General features: G+C 46.9%; 1 protein-coding gene and 1 pseudogene across 1 annotated transcript in view; one reads left to right on the top strand and one right to left on the bottom strand.

The window, feature by feature from the left end:
- Positions 1 to 20,325, top strand: part of LOC126224081 (epidermal growth factor-like protein 8) — a 184,426-nt gene that overhangs the window by 62,403 nt on the left and 101,698 nt on the right. The window lies entirely within an intron of this gene.
- On the bottom strand, positions 10,277 to 10,394 carry LOC126209539 (5S ribosomal RNA; annotated as a pseudogene).

The following is a 20,325-nucleotide window of genomic DNA, read 5'->3' as shown; positions in this document are numbered from 1 at the left end:
AGCCTGAAATTAAGAAAAATGGGAAGAAGGTGAACGGCCATAGGAGACGTGGGAGAATAGCACCGCTCTCCATGTTCAAATGGTTCAAATGGCTCTGAGCACTATGGGACTTAACTTCTGAGGTCATCAGTCCCCTAGAACGTAGAACTAATTAAACCTAACTAACCTAAGGACATCATACACATCCATGCCCGAGGCAGGATTCGAACCTGCGACCGTAGCGGTCGCTCGGTTCCAGACTGTAGCGCCTAGAACCGCACGGCCACTCCGGCCGGCGCTCTCCATATCTATTGACGTTTGCTGTAAGTAATCTTTAAAACTGACTTCTTAAAAGTGCAGGCAAGAGTGTATATAATTAAAATTCTAGAACGTTAAAAAAACATGAAATTGTTTTTAAACAGCTATGCTCAGACCAGCGCCTTCCTATTCTAAAAGCAGAAAGTTATTTTCTTACGTCTAATCTAACATTCAAGATAAATTCTATAGAAATGTATAGTACTAAATTTACAAGTGCTCATATTAGGAACATATGTATATTAGTAATATATGATTAAAGGAATCATAATCAATTACATTTCTTTAAAAAAAACAAGCGTCACTACCGAAAAAATACAGCACAAGTAAGTCATTACTAAAAAAGGCAGTTGTAAACGTTAGCTCAATGATAAAAGGAGTGCCACCAATTTTTATTGACTGTTATAAAGAAGTTAAAATAGGTCGACATCAGGGTAACATTGTCTCTACTGGGCGGTTTCTTAAAGTTGTTTTCGTGCGGTCGCCATCGCTGTGTTCACTTCCGTGTTCTCAGTAGCATGCTGTAGGCTGGGCCCAGACGCACACAGTCCCATATAGTCGCTGCGCGCCGTCAGCTGCCACTTCTCTCCTAGCCTGTCGTTTTGTATTTTATTGGAAGATCACATCGTCGAAGACACTGAAAAAGAAACCATGTGACGATATGATGTAGATATTTTGAAGTATCTTAGACTTCAATATGTTCAAAGTCCTAACTCTAGTAGTTATATTTCTTGATGGTGCTTTTTATTGAATTAATCACATATGATGTTATCCGCAGCTCGTGGTCTAGCGACGCCGGCACAGTAGCTCAGCGCGTTCGTTCAGAGGGTTAGCTACCCTCTTTAATAAAAAAAAACTAAGTGAACGGATCAACTAACAACCTGAAGGGGTGTCATGAGATGTCCGCCCCGAACATATCCAACGAATAAAATAGAACAAAATGAGATCAACAAAAAATTTTTAAAAAAAGTGGCTAGCGTTGCTGTCCCAGGATCCGGGGTCCCGGGTTCAATTCCCGGCCGGGTTGGGGATTTTCTCTGCCCGGGGACTGGGTGATTGCGTTGTCCTCATCATTTTCACCATCATCCTTATCATTCGCGCCACGGGGTGGTGCCAGGAAGGACATCCGGCCATCCCTTAAATTAACCATGCCAAATCCGAACATAACCATGCCGACCGACCCTGCGAAACTGTTGGACAAAGGCACAAGCAAAAGAAGAAGAATCACATGTGACGATGGCAACTTGGTGCTGAAACAGGAGTATTACATATTTTAAGCGATAGTGACATAATACACTATTATATAAGGGGCAATCAAATAGTTTCTGTTAGAAGGCCGCACAGTCCAAAAATCGGTATGCCAATCAGATAATATCGCCATGAGCAATGAACCAATCACCCCACTGACGCACCAGATTGAAGTTACCAGTTTGGTAAAACACCGTATCCTGCTGCATGAAGACGTCCGTAACTGGCTGCTGCACATACTCGTCCGACAGAAAAGCCAAACCTTCAAGGCCTTTTTTAAGGGACCGAATGCGCCGTAATCACGTGGACAGGAGATCGGGACTATAGGGTTGGTGCTGGAATGTCTCCCATTTGAGATGGCGCATCTTCTGCATTACGACTTTTTCGATGTGTGGGCGTGTGTTAACATGAAGCAGCAGCACCTCTTGTCTAAGTTGGTTTGCAAAACATGTACTGTTCCATACACATTCTTCATTCTCCGATGGATGTCCATCTGTGTTCAAAGGAATATGGAGCTGATTTAAACGACTGCAGTAAAAGAGCACGCCGACGGTGGGCCGAGGGAAGAATGTTTTTTCTGCGGAACCTGGGTGGAAACATTTCCGAATGGCCAAGTTCCGTGGACTCATTGTGCAGGCACGTCGGTTGGCGCCAGTTGGGAGGCAGCTTCGTCCAGGTAGACTAGCGCCGAATAGTCGCCGCTGCAATGGCCAGCGCATTGTAGACCGGCAAAAAAGCAGAGGATGGGCCCTTTTTAGGAAGGAAGCCTACAAAACAGCTGTGAGCATCCTGCGAATTTCTGTGGGACACTGGCGCCCAGACATCCAGACTCTGTTACAAAACATATTTGTGAAAGCATGAGGCTTTTAGTGAGTTTATGGCTGTTCTTTGGAAACTTTGAAATGAACACAACAGGGGAGATTATTTTTATAGAAGTGTGTGGTCATGTTGTTAGCAAAAGACACGGTGTAAATGCTCGGGAAAGAGGCCGCAAAGCTGAATCTTATGTTCTTTTCTCCCAATTAACGTTAAAGTCTCTGATTGGTCAAATCGGTGTATGCAGAGCAAGGGGCGCTCTCTGAGCTTCGAATTCCATGCTCCAGCTCGTTATTGGCTTGTGCTGAAGTGGGGGAAGTCTAAGATGAAAATAGGTTTTTGCTACCGAGCTGAGGAGGAAAGCTAACTGAAAGAGAAGATCACTCCGGTACCAGCGCTTCGCTAGTAAAGAACTGCAGGTCTCAACCTAAACAGTGAGACTTGTGTCCTTTTCTAGTGTGCCACTTAGAGCCTGTGCCAGTCACCTTCTGAACCGTCAGAGGTACTGCTTCTAGCAACAAGCACACAACAAGTGATGCGTGGGTGTACTTATTTGTCTTGAGTCGGCCGTCTAAACATTTGACATATTCCGTCACACATGGGCGTGGCACGGAGTCAAATTGGTTTCAGACCAGCAAACGGGTCCACCTGCACACTGGAATCCACTGGAGTTTCAGAGGCTCATAGGAAAGTACCTGCATTCCGAATTAACCGAACGCGAGACCGCGTACTTGCATTTTTCGGGCGGGCGCCATTAATAACAGATTGCGGCCGTCCATGACTTGAGTCGCCGAACGCATCGTGGTGTACCGTTCTGACCAGGAGGAGCGTAAAGTTTTCTCTGCTACGGCGCAGGGCTCCAATATATGTTACTCAGCATCCTGTTCTTTCGAACCATATTTTTCTTTTATTGGAATAGTAGAGTATAGACGCTTGATGGTGGCGTAGTTTTTGTGCCATAACCCGGATTCATATGTATGAAGTCAGATAGAGCGATTAGTGTTCCAGTTAGTGTCGTGTGTCGATCCCCAGCTGATCACCACGTCCGCCATAGACCCCTTTTGGTGAAAGCATTTGTCAAATAATAATGTTTGTGTGACGTTTCTTTATTCATTTTTAGTGTCTTGTGATGTTAAGGATGAATAAATCTATTGCTCAAAAATGGCTCAATGCACTATGCGACTTAACTTCTGAGGTCATCAGTCGCCTAGAACTTAGAACTAACTAAACCTAACTAACCTAAGGATATCACACACATCCATGCCCGAGGCAGGATTCGAAGCTGCGACCGTAGCGGTCGCTCGGTTCCAGACTGTAGCGCCTAGAACCGCACGGCCACTCCGGCCGGCAATAAATCTATTGCCATTTAGATCACAACTTCTTTCTGAGTCCTGATTAACAGTACCTTCCCATTTTAATATTAAAGTCTAGATTTGAAAGGTAAGTAGAAGGCTTTCAAATGTATTGTCTTGTATCGTACAGTAAGTAAAATTACGTTATTACCGTTCTTAGTGTTGCAATTTTAGTGGTTCACATGGCTCTGAGCTCAAAATGGCTCAAATGGCTCTGCGCACTATGGGACTCAACTGCTGTGGTCATAAGTCCCCTAGAACTTAGAACAACTTAAACCTAACTAACCTAAGGACGGCACACAACACCCAGCCATCACGAGGCAGAGAAAGTCCCTGACCCCGCCGGGAATCGAACCCGGGAACCCGGGCGTGGGAAGCGAGAATGGCTCTGAGCACTATGAGACTTAACTTCTGAGGTCATCAGTACCCTAGAACTTAGAACTACTTAAACCTAACTAACCTAAGGACATCACACACATCCATGCCTGGGGCAGGATTCGAACCTGCGACCGTAGCGGCCGCGGGGTTCCGGACTGTAGCGCCTAGAACCTGTCGGCCACTCCGGCCGGCGCAATTTTAGTGACTAGGAGTGTATATTGGGAATCAACACAAGAAACGCAGCGTTTGTGTGTGTGTGTGTGTGTGTGTGTGTGTGTGTGTGTGTGTGTGTGTGTGTTCGTACTGAGGGAAGTAATGTGCCCCGGAGAACTCGCCAGGCTGCCACCTGTTGACGCGCTTTCAGACTGCGGCTATACATTTTAGGAAGGTTCCGCACGCATGTGGCAGCCCCCTCGCGCTGGCCATCTTCACCGCCGTAGTTAATTCCCGCGCCTCCAGCTCCCTTGATTAATAGCGCTGCCCGGGGCAGTTCCCGCGAGACCGGAGCGTGGAAACGTTCCGCGTTATTTATGCCTTGTTGACCGCCACCCGTCATAATGCTCAGACGTGCGGCCAGAGTGCGCATGTCCGCGAGTGTAAACGTTTTAGCGAGCGACACCGCGCCATCCGTCACGGCCGCTTGTGAAGACGTCCGAGGCGGTTTCCAGCCGGGAAGCTGTTATCCTGTTGGCGCGTCTCTGCTCGCAGCGGTTGCGTGTTTGCGAGCGAGGTCCTGTAGATTTCTCTCGCCCGCCGGATTGCAGGCGGTAAATCAGCGCTGACTCGAAACAGCGGGCATTCGACCTCTTCTCTCCGATTAGACCCTCGTTTTTGTCTTTACTCCTTTCCCTGCGTGTAAAAGGAAAGATGTGTTGGGTAGGCAGTGCAGCGGATGTCGCTTCTCCCTTCGTTACGGAAGACGATCTGTTCCAGAGGCAGCAAGTGTCCCGATTTTTCAACCACTACTGGAAGTCTTGGTTGACGTCTGCAGACCATATTATACACCGTGCCTGATAAAAATAGTGAAGCAACCAGAAGACGGCCAAATGTCAAGGTACCTTCGTACAACTACACACCATCGGCGGGTATATAAGTGATTACAGTTGCAGTTACTTGTAACAGGTAGAATGAGGATCAGAGTTCAGTAGTGTTCTTCGTGTTTAGTGTTGTTACCAGCCCTGGTAGGTTATATATGGGGCGTGAAACCCGTCAGACGTCGAGTGATTACAGTAAAGGACGCAGTGATGCTGTGTACTCGTATGAGACAGCGTTATCAGTACCTGACAGAGTTTGAAAGAAGCCTCATCGTCGGTCTCCATTTGGTCGTACTGGCAAATCGTGCATTCGGATGAGGCAGTGGCTAAGATGTTGCGCTGATATTGCAGGGGTGGTAAAGATTTCGACTCGTGGGCCATGCCCGGGTCTGAGTGCCAAAGTGCTCAGCCTCACTCCACACTTTCGCCACGGCCATGCCGCACTGTCTGAGCGATAGGAAGGGGAAGAGGGGAAAACAGCGAACATGACGCATTTAAATGGCAGTACAGTCGCACTACATACGACTTGGTTTTATATCTCACGTTTCTCAGCAACATAGATCACAAACAAAACAATGAACTATATCTGCCTGCTGTCTGGTACAGACTGTCGGCGTACGGACAGACGCAGACAATTTCACACTCAAGCTGGCACATACTTAGTTTCAGAATTAAAAAAAAGTCTTTGACACAAATATGTCCATCGACATATTGTAGTACTTTTGCAACTTCATTATGGAGACTTGAGAAATCTAACTGAGAATAGTAATGTAAATGTCATGGACAGTTTTAATGTAACAAGATTTGTAATTAAAACTGAATTACCTAGCAGATCAATTGGTTACATCAGCACATGCACAGGGGCACTTTCAACTGAAACGCCAAATGGTCTCGCTAACAGCTCGAAAACAGATGTAAGATTGACAGAGTTCTCAAAACCTTCATAAAACTATCGTTCTAATTCTTGCAAGGCCATGATGAACTCTTCAGACTTCGCGCTTTCTTTAACGCCAGTGAGCTTAGGGAACTGGATAGTTTTTTCTCAGTGTATGTCCCCTCTACAACGAGATTTTCTTTTTAAATGCATCGCCATCAAATCAGAAAGAAGTTACCCGGCAGTGTCGTGCTGTGGGCAGTGTGCAGTCAACTCCACATAAAATGTAAATTCTGTAGTATATTCTGGATGTTCTAATTTTTGTTCCTGCACCATTTCCTTCATAAATTCAACAATAGCGAGATTCAAATGTCTCTTGACTTAACCAACATACTTAGCAGTAATATACACAGATGAGCCAAAACATTGTAACCACCTGCTTAATAGCTTGTTTGTCCATCTTCGGAACAAAATACAGTACTGATTCTGTGTACCGGGGACCTGAGAGTTTGTCGGTAGGTTTTTTCTGGAAGTATGTGGCATGAGATGACTACGCACAGGTCATGTAATTTGCGTAAAGGGCCGCTGATTTGCGTACGAGGTGATGGCGCCCGATACCGACCCAGAAAGGTTCCATCGGATTTACATCAGGCGAATTTTGTAACCGAGACATCAACATGAGTTCATTGTAATGCTCCTCAAGCCACTGTAGCACTGTTCTGGCTCCGAGACACGGACAATAATATTGCTGAATGAGACATCGTCGTCGGGGAAGACATTAAGCATAAAGGGATGCAGGAGTGGACTACCACCACTTGCAAGCGCAGGAGAATGTCGAATGTCTCTCACGGCATAGTACTGCTCCCACCAGTCTGCATGCGTGGCGCGCTGCGTGTTTCCAGCCGTCTCGATGACGGCGTTTGTGGAGACGACTATCGAACTAGCATAACAAAAATGTGATTCACCCGAAGAACCGACACGTTTCTAATGATCGACGGTCGAATCCCGATGGTCACGTGCTCACTGCAATCGTTATTCACAAAGTCGTTGGGTCAACAATGAACATTTAAGGGGTGGTCTGCTGCGGAGTTCCATGTTCAACAACGTACGATGAACGGTGTGCTCCGAAACCCTTGCATCTGCACCAGCGTTATGCTCTTTCGGCAGAGATGCCACAGGTCGCCATCTATCACACTTTACAGAGCAAACAAGTCTCCGAAACCCGCGTACTGGGAAAAGTAGTGGACGTCCAACCATTTAGCGGCTAATGGTAGATTCACTGCCCTTCTACCTCTTTCCGTAGATGCTCACGACAGTAATATGGGAACATTCAACCAGCTTCGCCGTTTTCATCTACATCTACATCATACTCCGCAAGCCAGCTAATGGTGTGTGGCGGAGGCTACTTTCGGTATCACTATCTGATCCCTCCAATCCCGTTCCACTCGCGAATAGTGCGTGGGAAGAATGATTGTCGGTAAATCTCTGTATTGGCTCTAATTTCTAGAATTTTCTAGATACTCGTTCTCGGCCTCTGTGTAATAATAGTCTGCCCTTGTCAAAGTCGCTTATTTCAATCGCTTTCCCCATTAGCAGCCCATGTCTTGACTAGGGTGATCCCACGTCCTTGCGTCCTTGTTTGCTCTGTTAACATACTTTCGCTATCGCGTCATGTGCCCGCAACGCCACCAAGCGGCACCCAACGTCGTGTTGGGTAGTGGTCGTAATGTTTTGGATTGTCAGTGTATGAAGTCTCCATACGTTTCGTTCATTTCCATTGAAAACAGCTGCAGCTGAAAATGGAATAACAAGCGCGACTTTAGAATTTTTACTATTTCTACCACCAAATTCAAGTGCTCCATACCTTATGTACAGGATAATGAATCCTGTCTGTCAATCGTAATTATTTGCTCTGTCATTGTCATCTGAAAGTTTAAATTCATTCTGCATGGTACTATACCGTCGTTTCGTAGGTAGTAAGCAGTACCAGTCACTTATGCGAACTGAGAATTCTCATTCCTCTCTTCTGACATTCCCTATCATTTTAAATAATTATGAGGACAGATGGTTAGAATGCAGACAGCCACTGGATCTGCGAACGTCCCTCATACTACGAACGAATAGGAAGGATAAATTGCGTTGACACCACGATTCTGTCGAACTCAGAGAGTTGTACCGACCTCTAAGTGCCGCACCACAATGCTAAATGAAATGTGGCGCTATTCTGGGTTCTTCTGAGAAAGACCAAACAAAACCGAATGACAGGCCGGCCCTTGCTCCGCACGTGCCTCGTACACGCTGCATGCGTGAGGTTTGGCACTCCATGGCCGGCCCTGACATACTGTGTACCAAACGCCATCGTAACCCGTTGAAACCTTCGCTTACCAACAGAGAACAGGTGATGCACTCCTCGCAATATGCTGTATATCTCGTGCCATTGGTCGGAGACTAGCAGCAGCCAGTCTAGGAAATTTCCGTCCCATGCACAGGCAGCCGTTAATACACTACTGGCCATTAAAATTGCTACACCACGAAGATGACATGCTACAGACGCGAAATTAATTTAACCGACAGGAAGAAGATGCTGTGATATGCAAATGATTAGCTTCTCAGAGCATTCAAACAAGGTTGGCGTCGGTGGCGACACCTACAACGTGCTGACACGAGGAAAGTTTCCAGCCGATTTCTCATACACAAACAGCAGTTGACCGGCGCTGCCTGGTGAAACGCTGTTGTGATGCCTCGTTTTTGGAGGAGAAATACGTATCATCAAGTTTCCGAATTTGATAAAGGTCGGATTGTAGCCTATCGCGATGGTGGTTTATCGTATCGCCACATTGCTGCTCGCGTTGGTCGAGATCCAATGACTGTTAGCAGAATATGGAATCGGTGGGTTCAGGAGGGTAACACGGAACGTCGTGCTGCATCCCAACGGCCTCGTATCATTAGCAGTCGAGATGACAGGCATCTTATCCGCATGGCTGTAACGGATCGTGCAGCCACGTCTCGATCCCTGAGTCACAGATGGGGACGTTTGCAAGACAACAACCATCTGCACGAACAGTTCGACGACGTTTGCAGCAGCATGGACTATCAGCTCGGAGACCACGGCTGCGGTTACCCTTGACGCTGCATCACATACAGGAGCACCTGCGATGGTGTACACAACGACGAACCTGGGCGCACGAATGGCAAAACGTCATTTTTTCGGATGAATCCAGGTTCTGTTTACAGCATCATGATGGTCGCATCCGTGTTTGGCGTCATCGCGGTGAACGCACATTGGAAGTGTGTATTCGTCATCGCCAAACTGGGGTATCACCCGGCGTGATGGTTATACGTCTTGGTCACCTCTTGTTGGCATTGACGGCACTTTGAACAGTGGACGTTACATTTCAGATATGTTACGACCCGTGGCTCTACCCTTCATTCGATCCCTGCGAAACACTACCTTTCGGCAGCATAATGCACTACCGCATGTTGCAGGTCCTGTACGGGCCTTTCTGGATACAGAAAATGTTCGACTGCTGTCCTGGCCAGCACATTCTCAAGAAATCTCACCAATTGAGAACGTCTGGTCAATGGTTGCCGAGAAACTGGCTCGTCACAATACGCCAGTCACTACTCTTGATGAGCTGTGGTATCGTGTTGAAGCTGCATGGGCAGCTGTACCTGTACACGCCATCCAAGCTCTGTTTGACTGAATGCCCAGGCGTATCAAGGCCGTTATTACAGCCAGAGGTGGTTGTTGTGGGTACTGATTTCTCAGGATCTATGCACCCAAATTGCAAGAAAATGTAGTCACATGACAGTTCTAGTATAATATATTTGTCCAATGAATATCCGTTTATCATCTACATTTCTTCTAGCAATTTTAATGGCCAGTAGTGTATTTGTTCGGGTATATATTTCAGCCTCAGACCACGCAAATGGTATGGTTACCGGTTTCGAATTATTACCACGTCGTCATCAGATGATCTGTTTAAAGACAAAGAAAAGGTAAAGTAAAATGTTAGTAATGTAACTAAAAAATAAAACTAACTTCTATACAAACACCAAAACTAAACTAAACACCGTCCGAACAGGCCTTGGAAGGCCCTAAACTACCGACCGGCCGCCGTGTTATCCTCAGCCCACAGGCGTCACTGGTTGCGGGTATGGAGGGGCATGTGGTCAGCACACTGCTCTCCCGGCCGTATGTCGGTTTACAAGACCGGAGCCTCTACTTCTCAGCCAAGTAGCTCCTCAGTTTGCTTCACAAGGGCTCAGTGCACCCCGCTTGCCAACAGCGCTCGGCAGACCAGATGGTCACCCATCCAAGTGCTAGCCCAGCCCGACAGCGCTTAACTTCGGTGATCCGACGGGAACCGGTGTTACCACTGCGGCAAGGCCATTGGCTCTATACAAACACTGATAAGCCGAAACGTTATTATCATGCCCACTATGAGACTATACGTCGCCTGACGTCACTGCGAGCACGCGACAAAGTAATGAAGGAAGCAGAGCAGAGACGAATGGGATATTATTGTAGCGACTCTGATAAACGGCACATCGTTATGGCGCGACGTCTAAGTGCGATCATCTCGGAAAGGAAGTGGCTACTTAGATATTAGCTTCCTGCTGTCGTGAACATCTATGCAGAATTGTCGATGGACGGCGAAACCACTAGTAAGTGACAAGGTGTTGGACGATTAGCCCTCATCACATACCGTGGAGGCAAGCCCGCTTGTAAAAGTGGGATAGGTGGCAATTTCTGACAGATCTAACTACAGAGTACAATGCTGTCATAGGTACATGTGTTTCGAAGCATACCGTTCAGCGCACATTGTTGAGCATCGGCCTACGCGTTTCCGTGTTAACGTCGGCGCTGGATCTTCGAAACTGGACCGTGGTTCAATGATGGGATGATAACGTTTTGTATATTAGGCCGATGGTAGTCTCCATATACACCGTCATACAGGCTAATGGCTACTCGAAACCCGCACGTCGTTACTGACGCAGGTTGTTGGGAGAAGGAGTTTGGGGAGGGCGGCAGTATTTTGTTATTGTGGACACTCACCCTGAGTTTCCATGGGACGTAGTAGTAATCGAAGGCACATTGACAGATGTGGTCTACGTGAACATTATTGCGTTTCACCTTCACGCTTGATGCCTTCCCCCATGGCGATGACCTCTTCCACTAGGACAGCTGTCCGTGTCATTACGCCAGAAGTGTCCTACAGTATTTTTATTAGCATGATAGCTAACTCACGATGATGCCTTATTCATCAAATCCGACTGATCTCAACCCAGTAGTATACATCTAGGACGCTACGAACCGCCATCTCCGCTCCCACAAATCACCGGCACTTGATCTACGGGCATTCCGTGATCTGGTGACCCATCCGTACACATATGGTATCTCATGCATCCAGAAAATTATCTAGGACGTGTCGTTTCTACGCCACATAGAATCGCTGCTGAAAAACAGAGGAATTTTAAAATATTGTAACATCTAGGTTACCAGCTGACAAATGCTCCTGTCAGAGCACAAAATAAAGCGAATACCATCCTCTTTAAAACACTCTGACAGAAAAGTGGGAAGCAACCGCCACAAATCTCATTCCGCTTTCCTCATCAAAAATTTTGGCATACAAACATAATCGCACTCTTTGAACACGGAACATTCTGAATCGTTTCACTCAATCTCTCTTTGTAGTGAAGCCTTCGCACTCAGCATCTCCTTGTAACTATATATATAGGGTGAGTCACCTAACATTACCGCTGGATATATTTCGTAAACCACATCAAATACTGACGAACCGATTCCACAGACCGAACGTGAGGAGAGGGGCTAGTGTAATTGTTTAATACAAACCATACAAAAATGCACGGAAGTATGTTTTTTAACACAAACCTAGGTTTTTTTAAATGGAACCATTTTTTTATGGTTTGTTTTAACCAGTTACACTAGCCCCTCTCCTCACGTTCGGTCTGTGGAATCGATTCGTCAGTATTTGATGTGGTTTACGAAATATATCCAGCGGTAATGTTAGGTGACTCACCCTATATATATATATATATATATATATATATATAGGGTGAGTCACCTAACATATATATATATATATATATATATATATATATATATATATATATATTCGCTACTGTCTCCTGTCTCATGTGTGATGTGTGTGACCGTTGTAGCATCATTTCTACTGTTGTTTACCACGCAATCCAATTTGATAGTAGATCAGTGCAACAGAGTCATCTTTCGAAAACATCTCTGGTTACAATCACGTACAAAACGTATTCTATGCAACATTCTGCAACGTATCCAAAGGTAGAACTTTGGCGACCAAGGCAGCATGAGAAAAGCAATGATAAAGTAAATATTCCACCGCTCATCCGACTGTGGTTCAAATGGTTCAAATGGTTCAAATGGCTCTGAGCACTATGCGACTTAACTTCTGAGGTCATCAGTCGCCTACAACTTAGAACTAATTAAACCTAACTAACCTAAGGATATCACACACATCCATGCCCGAGGCAGGATTCGAACCTGCGACCGTAGCGGTCGCTCGGTTCCAGACTGTAGCGCCTAGAGCCGCACTGCCACTCCGGCCGGCATCCGACTGTGTCATCGGCCGACGATACAGTATGTTCCAAACGATCGGATATGTTTGTAAATGGGAAAGCGCGGGACGTACAAAAGCAACTGAAAAGCATGTTGACCATCTCAGAGCATCTTACCTTAGTAGTCCTAAGAAGTCTATCCGATGAGCAGGTTTTAAACTTCAGTTGGCAAAGACGACAGTGTGGAAGGCTTTAGAAAAACGTTTACACATATAAACGTACTGGTTATAGTTGCTACATGCTTTAAAGCCAGACGACTATTTTACAACTTTGTAAGTGAAGTTTTGCAGCAGGAAGATAACTTTCTTGATCGCGTGGAGTTCATTGATGACGCAACTTTTCATTTAAGTGGGGAGGCAAATACCCGTAACGTTCGTAGTTGGGATCAGAACACCCTCACGAACTTGTGCTATATGAAAGATGTTCCCCAAAATTAACCGTTTCATATCAGCGCACACTCCGCTGCAGAGTGAAAATCTCATTCTGGAAACATCCCCCAGGCTGTGGCTAAGCCATGTCTCCGCAGTATCCTTTCTTTCAGGAGTGCTAGGTCTACAAGGTTCGCAGGAGAGCTTCTGTAAAGTTTGGAAGGTAGGAGACGAGATACTGGCAGAAGTAAAGCTGTGAGTACCGGGCGTGAGTCGTGCTTCGGTAGCTCAGTTGGGCGCAGTCTGCGTTCGGCAGGGCAGCATTGCGCACCGCGCTCGGCCGTCCACGCCGCTGCGCGCGCGGAGTGTATTGTTTACTTCGTCGTCACCGCGCTTCTCAGTCGAACAAGCTCTAATGGCCAACTCTTACAGGAAGAACACTCTTAAGTTCACCTTCTCAAATGAATACGCACGACCCAAAGCACTGGCCGTCGAACGCTTCCTACGCGAAGACGTGAAGATCCCCCGTGACGAACTCATCGGCATACACCTATCGATCATTAGCAGCGTCGTTTATGTTAAGATGACTTCCGACGCTGCCTGCAATGAGATTATTCAAAGGACACGACATGGACTAAAATTTCGGCACTACGACGGAAACGTCGGGCCTGTGGATGTCGACCATGCAGGACTTGGCCTTCGGACGATCCGTGTATTCGAACTGCCTTTCGAGGTGAATGAAGATGAAGTCATCGCGGCGCTAAGCCCGTTCGGAAAAGTCCAGAGCCACGTAGCCGAGACATGGGCACAGTTTACGACGTATCCGGTGCTTAATGGTGTGAGACAAGTCCGAATCGATCTCAAACGCCACGTTCCGTCGTACATTTCTATCGGCGGCTGCCGTGCGGTGGTCATTTACGACGGACAACCTCGAACATGTTCCGGTTGTGGCAAAGAAGGCCACGTCCGTAATGAATGCCTGCAACGCCGCGTCACACAACTAAGGCACGACGACACGAACACCGACAGAACCACAACCACCCTTCCAGTCACCTATGCAGCGACACTGCACGCCCAGCCCTCACAAGACGCCATTCAGGAGCGTCTCTCTGGCCCGATACACCCGGAGGCGTCCCAGCACCTTGACACCGGCGACGACGCCCGTGAACATGTCCAACAGCCGGACACACCCACGCTAGAAGATCACAAGGATACCAACGAGACTGTTATGGAGAATGACGACCGCATCATAACAGCCGCGGCTTTTGTACCGGAACGACGTGAATCTCTTCCTTCCTCAGACACCGAAACTCATTGCCGAAAGCAGAAGTCGCCCAAACGACGAAACAAACGTCGCAAGACATCAGAATCGACCATTGAGCCTCCTCCACAGGACGAAGAGATGGCACATCACTCTGACGGAGAACACGATAACACTTTCTCCTCTGCCACGGAGACGCGTCATCCGCAAGACGGTGAACCGTCCAACAGAGATCGTGCGCAAGCCCCGCCCCCAGAAGCCATGGAACATAGCACACCTGTTGCCACCGACGCAATTGAGCCGACTCGGCCAGCGCTGCCACCTCTCGCCGATGTCAAACCTGTCGGACATTTTTCACGGGCGGATGACACGCATTTTCCACCTCCATCCGATGCGGAAATGAGATCTCTTCCTCTGTTAGACCAACACCAAAATGGGGGAAGTTTCTACGGCGGTCTTGCGACTTCTATGGGCTTCACGCATCCACCACGACAATCTTCACCAACTACGAACCTGTCGGCAGCACGGATCTCCCATCAGGCGTACCGAATAGCTACTATCAATACTAATAATATCGGCTCCCACGTTAAACTTCAACTGCCTTTTCGGATCATGACATCTACATCTGCACCATGAACCTACGTCGACAATCTATATGGCGCAATGCAGGACCTTGGAAACTCAATGTCGCGCTACTGCAGGACCCTGAATGTCGACAACAGGTCACCGACACGTGCCACACCTGTGTTCAACGCATTATGCGTTACGAGACCACACTGCAGTGGTGGTTGCTGTGCGCCAAACCGGCCATCCGACGGACTTTGAGCGCTCTACGTGAACTCATGGATCATCCTCCATCCCCGGATCGTCTAAAAGAAGCTCAACGCATCAAGGCAAAGATTTTAACCTCGACCAGATGCCGTCTAGAGGGAGCCATTGTACGAGCACGCAGCCAAGATAGGATTAACGGTGAAGAACCTTCTATGCATCATATTGTTCAAAATGTTCGTCGACGCCGACAGGCTTTAATGACAACTTTAGACTTACCTGATGGACGACGGTTGACTTCGCAAGCTACCATTGCGGATGCATTCACAACGCACTATAGACTTTTCTATCAAGAAGTACCTGCCGGTGCAGAGGCCATTGCTGAGGTTGGCCAGGAGACGCTTGGTTCTCTAAACGCAGCAGCTGCAACCCTCCTGACTTCTGAAGTGACCACCGACGACGTCCAAGGCGCTGTGGCCAAAGGGTCTCTGAATCGATCTCCCAGCCCGAATGGTTTACCTCTCGAATTTTACAGAACCTTCCAAGATTTGATGATGCCACGATCGAGGGACATGTACTGGGAACTTTTGTCCGGCGCGGCGAACCCGCCACCAATGTTCATGGAAGGCTTACGTGTACCAGTCCCGAAACCCGCAGGAGGAACACGACTCGACAGTTATCGGCCGATCACGTTACTCAATTCCGACTTCAAGATTTGCACGCGCCTTCTAGCAGTGCGACTCAAACATGTCTTACGAGACATTGTTTCCCACGAACAAACATCCTTAGGCGGCGATCGTAATATACAGACAGCCCTCAGTGAATATCGAGATGTGATCGCTGTGGCAACACACTCGCGACTGCCAGGCGCTTTAATCTCCATCGACTTCAAACAAGCGTTTGATCGCGTCAATCATGCATTCCTCAACGCAGTGATGGACCGAATGGCACTTCCCCCGACGTTCACGCAAGTGATTATGCGGCTTCTTCGTGGAGCAACGTCCAGACTTCTCGTCAACGGCAGACTTACAGAACCTATACGGATTGAACGCTCAGTACGGCAGGGTTGCCCTTTGTCGACGGTGCTTTATGCCATTACGATGGAACCACTCATTTGCGGATTACGGCGACGTTTGACAGATATTCCACTCCGGGATCATATGTTCCGCTGCCGAGCTTACGCGGACGACTTGGCCCTCGTCATACGTTCAGCGGCCGACGTACAAGCTGCGATGCAGTGGATTACCCGTTACAGTGCAGGGGCAGGGAGCTCTATGAACGTGGCAAAATCATGCGCCATGAAGATCGGCCGCGGCCTTCCCGCAGACAGCGTAGTCCCATTTCAACTGGTGGACACCCTTCGTTGTCTCGGATTGGTGTACACGCGAGACATTCGCCGCACCTCGGCATTCAATTTTCGGGCAGTACTGCAACGCATCCGGGCCAACATTACAAAATCACATACTACGCCCGATGAATATGTGCCAGAGAGTCACCTTCGTCAATACCCATCTGGCAGCCCGGATACCCCATATAGCGCAGATTCTACCCATCACTGCGACAATGGCGGCCAGATTACAGGCGGCTTTTGGCTATTTCATTTGTACTGGACACATCTTCAAAGTCCAGTATGAAGCTCTCACCTTACCGAAGCGGAATGGTGGCCTCGATCTGGTTAATGTGAGAACCAGGACTACGGCACTTTACACCAATACTATGCTCCGGTTATGGAAAAGCCAAAATGCTAGTTTTACTGGAATGCTGACCACCGAGCTCGCACCTGTTTCGAGACGCCCACCGACGTCTTTGGCACACATCCCACCTCCGATGTCACATATCGGCCGTTTCTTTTTGGAGTACAGCTACATATGCACCGAGCTCCCCAGGACCAGGAAGACGACCACCCGCGACATCTACCGCCTTCTCCGAAAGTCTCCACCCCGCAACCCCGTCGAAACACGTCACCCCCAGGTTTCATGGCCTACAGTTTGGAAAACGATCCACCAACCATATCACACCACTGACACCACCTCTACGTGGTACCTTCTCGTCAACGGCAAGTATACTACAAGACAGAAACTGCATCGCATCGCACTGGTGGACTCACCCCTGTGCCTCAAGTGCAATGTCGAAGATACAGATTTACATCGTTTTGAGTGTGGGCCAGCAGCAGCTGTCTGGACCCTCGTACAGAAGATTGTGGCTTTCTACCTCCGAGTACCACCACATCACGTTTCTCCTACCATCATGATATATCCCGACACGACCTACTTTCCATCGGCTAAGTGGCACGCCATCACATGTATCAGTGGCATGGCTGTCAACTACCTCTTCCGGGACGACATCGACGATCCGGCGGACTTTTGGACACGCCTCCAAGTACATCACCACACCCTTCGCCGACATCGACACTATCGGGCCACTTTCGCGAACTATTTACAGAGTATTTTCACCAACCCGCCTCAAAGCTAGAATCTCAACGAACCGTGCCAGCCAAGACTGGACGATCCCACGTTCCCCTTCAATGGTCAATGATAGAATGCATTTTGATCTGATGGCGCGCCAAAGTGGAGCATGGCGCGGAAAGTATTCCTATTTTATTTCACTTCTCTTTTCTCCTCCTCTTCTAAGTTTTTTTTCTCCTTACACATGTTTATCCTCTCTATCTGCAGCCTATTTGTTTTCTTTTTCCTGTGTTCCCAAACAAACAAACAAAAAAAAAGTTGCTGCTGATGGTGAAACTGTATACTCATTTATGTTAACAAAAAAAAAATAATAAAAATGAATAAAAAAAGAAGGCCGTTGCGGAAATATAGCTACCTTTTATGTTTTCCGTTTTCAAAGGATATTGTGTTATTTTATGAAGAACGTCGTCTTTTATTTCCATACACAAGAGGTTTTTATTTGTTTTCTTATAAGCTGCAAAAAATGGTAGAGCAGTAAAAAATAAAAAAATAAAAAAAATAAAAAAGAAGAAGAAATCAAACAAAAATAAAAACAAAAAACAAAAAAAAAACAAAAAAGTCCGGAACCACGCGAAAAATAAAAAATAGAGTTGGTAGAGCACTTGCCTGAGAAATGCAAAGGTCCCGAGTTCGAGTCTCGGTCGGGCACAGTTTTAATTTGCCAGGAAGTTTCATATCAGCGCACACTCCGCTGCAGAGTGAAAATCTCATTCTGGAAACATCCCCCAGGCTGTGGCTAAGCCATGTCTCCGCAGTATCCTTTCTTTCAGGAGTGCTAGTTCTGCAAGGTTCGCAGGAGAGCTTCTGTAAAGTTTGGAAGGTAGGAGACGAGATACTGGCAGAAGTAAAGCTGTGAGTACCGGGCGTGAGTCGTGCTTCGGTAGCTCAATTGGTAGAGCACTTGCCCGCGAAAGGCAAAGGTCCCGAGTTCGAGTCTCGGTCGGGCACACAGTTTTAATCTGCCAGGAAGTTTCATATCAGCGCACACTCCGCTGCAGAGTGAAAATCTCATTCAAGAACGATGTTTTCTGAAACCATGCTGATTACGTATCAATAGATCGTTCCCTTGAATACAGTATATGCTCCAAAACCCTACTGCAAACCGACGTCAATGATATAGGTCTGTAGTTCGATGGATTACTCCTACTACCCTTCTTTAACACTGGTGCGACCTGCGCAATTTTCCAATCTGTAGGAACAGATATATCTGTGAGCGACTGGTTGTTTATGATTACTAAGTAGGGAGCTATTGTATCAGCGTAATCTGAAAGGAACCTAATCGGTATACAATCTGGACCTGAAGACTTGCCCGTATCAAGCGATTTGAGTTGCCCCTAAGGTATCTATTTCTAAGAAACTCATGCTAGCAGCTGTTCTTGTTTCAAATTCTAGAATATTCCATTCGACTTCCCTGGTGAAGGAATTTCGGAAAACTTCGTTCAATAACTCTGCTTTAGGGGCACAGTCGTCGGTAACAGTACCATCGGCACTGCGCAGCGAAGGTATTGACTGCGTCTTGCCGCTTGTGTACTTTACATACGACCAGAATTTCTTCGGATTTTCTACCAAATTTCGACACAATGTTTCGTTGTGGAACCTATTAAAGGCATCTCTCATTGAAGTCCGTTCCAAATTTCGCGCGTCTGTAAATTTTAGCCAATCTTCGGGATTTCGCGTTCTTCTCAACTTCGCATTCTTTTTCCGTTGCCTCTGCAACAGCGTTCGGACCTGTTTTGTGTACCATGGGGGATCAGTTCCAGTTTGGTGTTTTTTAATTCAAAAATTAGTTTGACCACAGTGAAATCACTATTGATTTCAGCATTAGAATATAGCATTGGGAGTTATCCTCCTTTCAGAGTCGATTTCCTTTGTCTATTAGCCACAGTCAAGAAATAACTTTAAGCTACTTTCTTTTTTTACTTTCTTACCAGGGAGCTTGGCAATGGCAGATTCTTCTGTCGATCCTGCAGCAGGAGCATGCCTACGACACTAACTGGTTTGGCAGCGTTGAAAGTCACTAAGATTATTTCAGGGTTCTTGTGTTTATAAACTCTTTTCCATACACGGCCAAAAGAATAGGTTGTATGTAGCTGTCTGCATCCATCATGCTGCTCCAGAAAGGATAAAAGGTCACAATAACGCTGTCCAACTCTGGAAGCAGGATCGAATCTATGTGCTTTGAACGAGAGCATTTCTCCTTCGATTAAGTGTGCGGTTATCCTTCTAGAGAACTCTGGCTACCGTATTTAATTCAGCTGAAAAGCTATCAGTACAGGCATAGTAGGTCGAAGTAATAAAATGATATATGAGCAATAAATTCATTTCAGGTGGAGTCCAACAAAGGGATATTACCAGATTGCGCCGGACTACCGTCCCAATTATTTAGGAATCTTAAAAAATGGTTCTGAGCACTATGGGACTCAACTGCTGAGGTCATAAGTCCCCTAGAACTTAGAACTACTTAAACCTAACTAACCTAAGGACAACACAAACATCCATGCCCGAGGCAGGATTCGAACCTGCGACCGTAGCGGTCGCGCGGTTCCAGACTGTAGCGCCAGAACCGCTCGGCCACCAGCGGCCGGCTAGGAATCTTACATTATTATTATCCTCACATATCTTCAACAACTTTCGATCCTCGTGTGATTGTTGATTTTTAAGATAAAAATATAAGAAAACTGATTTATCTTGCTTAACCGCTTTCATCAGTGCCATAGCGAAGCGATATAAAACAGAACGAGCACTTAAAGTCATTTATAGGGAATGGTGAACTTCCATGTATTGAAAGAATTCTAGTAAAATGTAGCACATCTATAAAAGATACCTTGTACAGAACACTGGTGCGACCCATC

This window comes from Schistocerca nitens, chromosome 1 (genome assembly GCF_023898315.1).
Source record: "Schistocerca nitens isolate TAMUIC-IGC-003100 chromosome 1, iqSchNite1.1, whole genome shotgun sequence".
NCBI lineage: Eukaryota > Metazoa > Arthropoda > Insecta > Orthoptera > Acrididae > Schistocerca > Schistocerca nitens.
The sequence above is the reverse complement of the archived record's forward strand: the minus strand, read 5'-3'. Positions and strand labels throughout refer to the sequence as shown.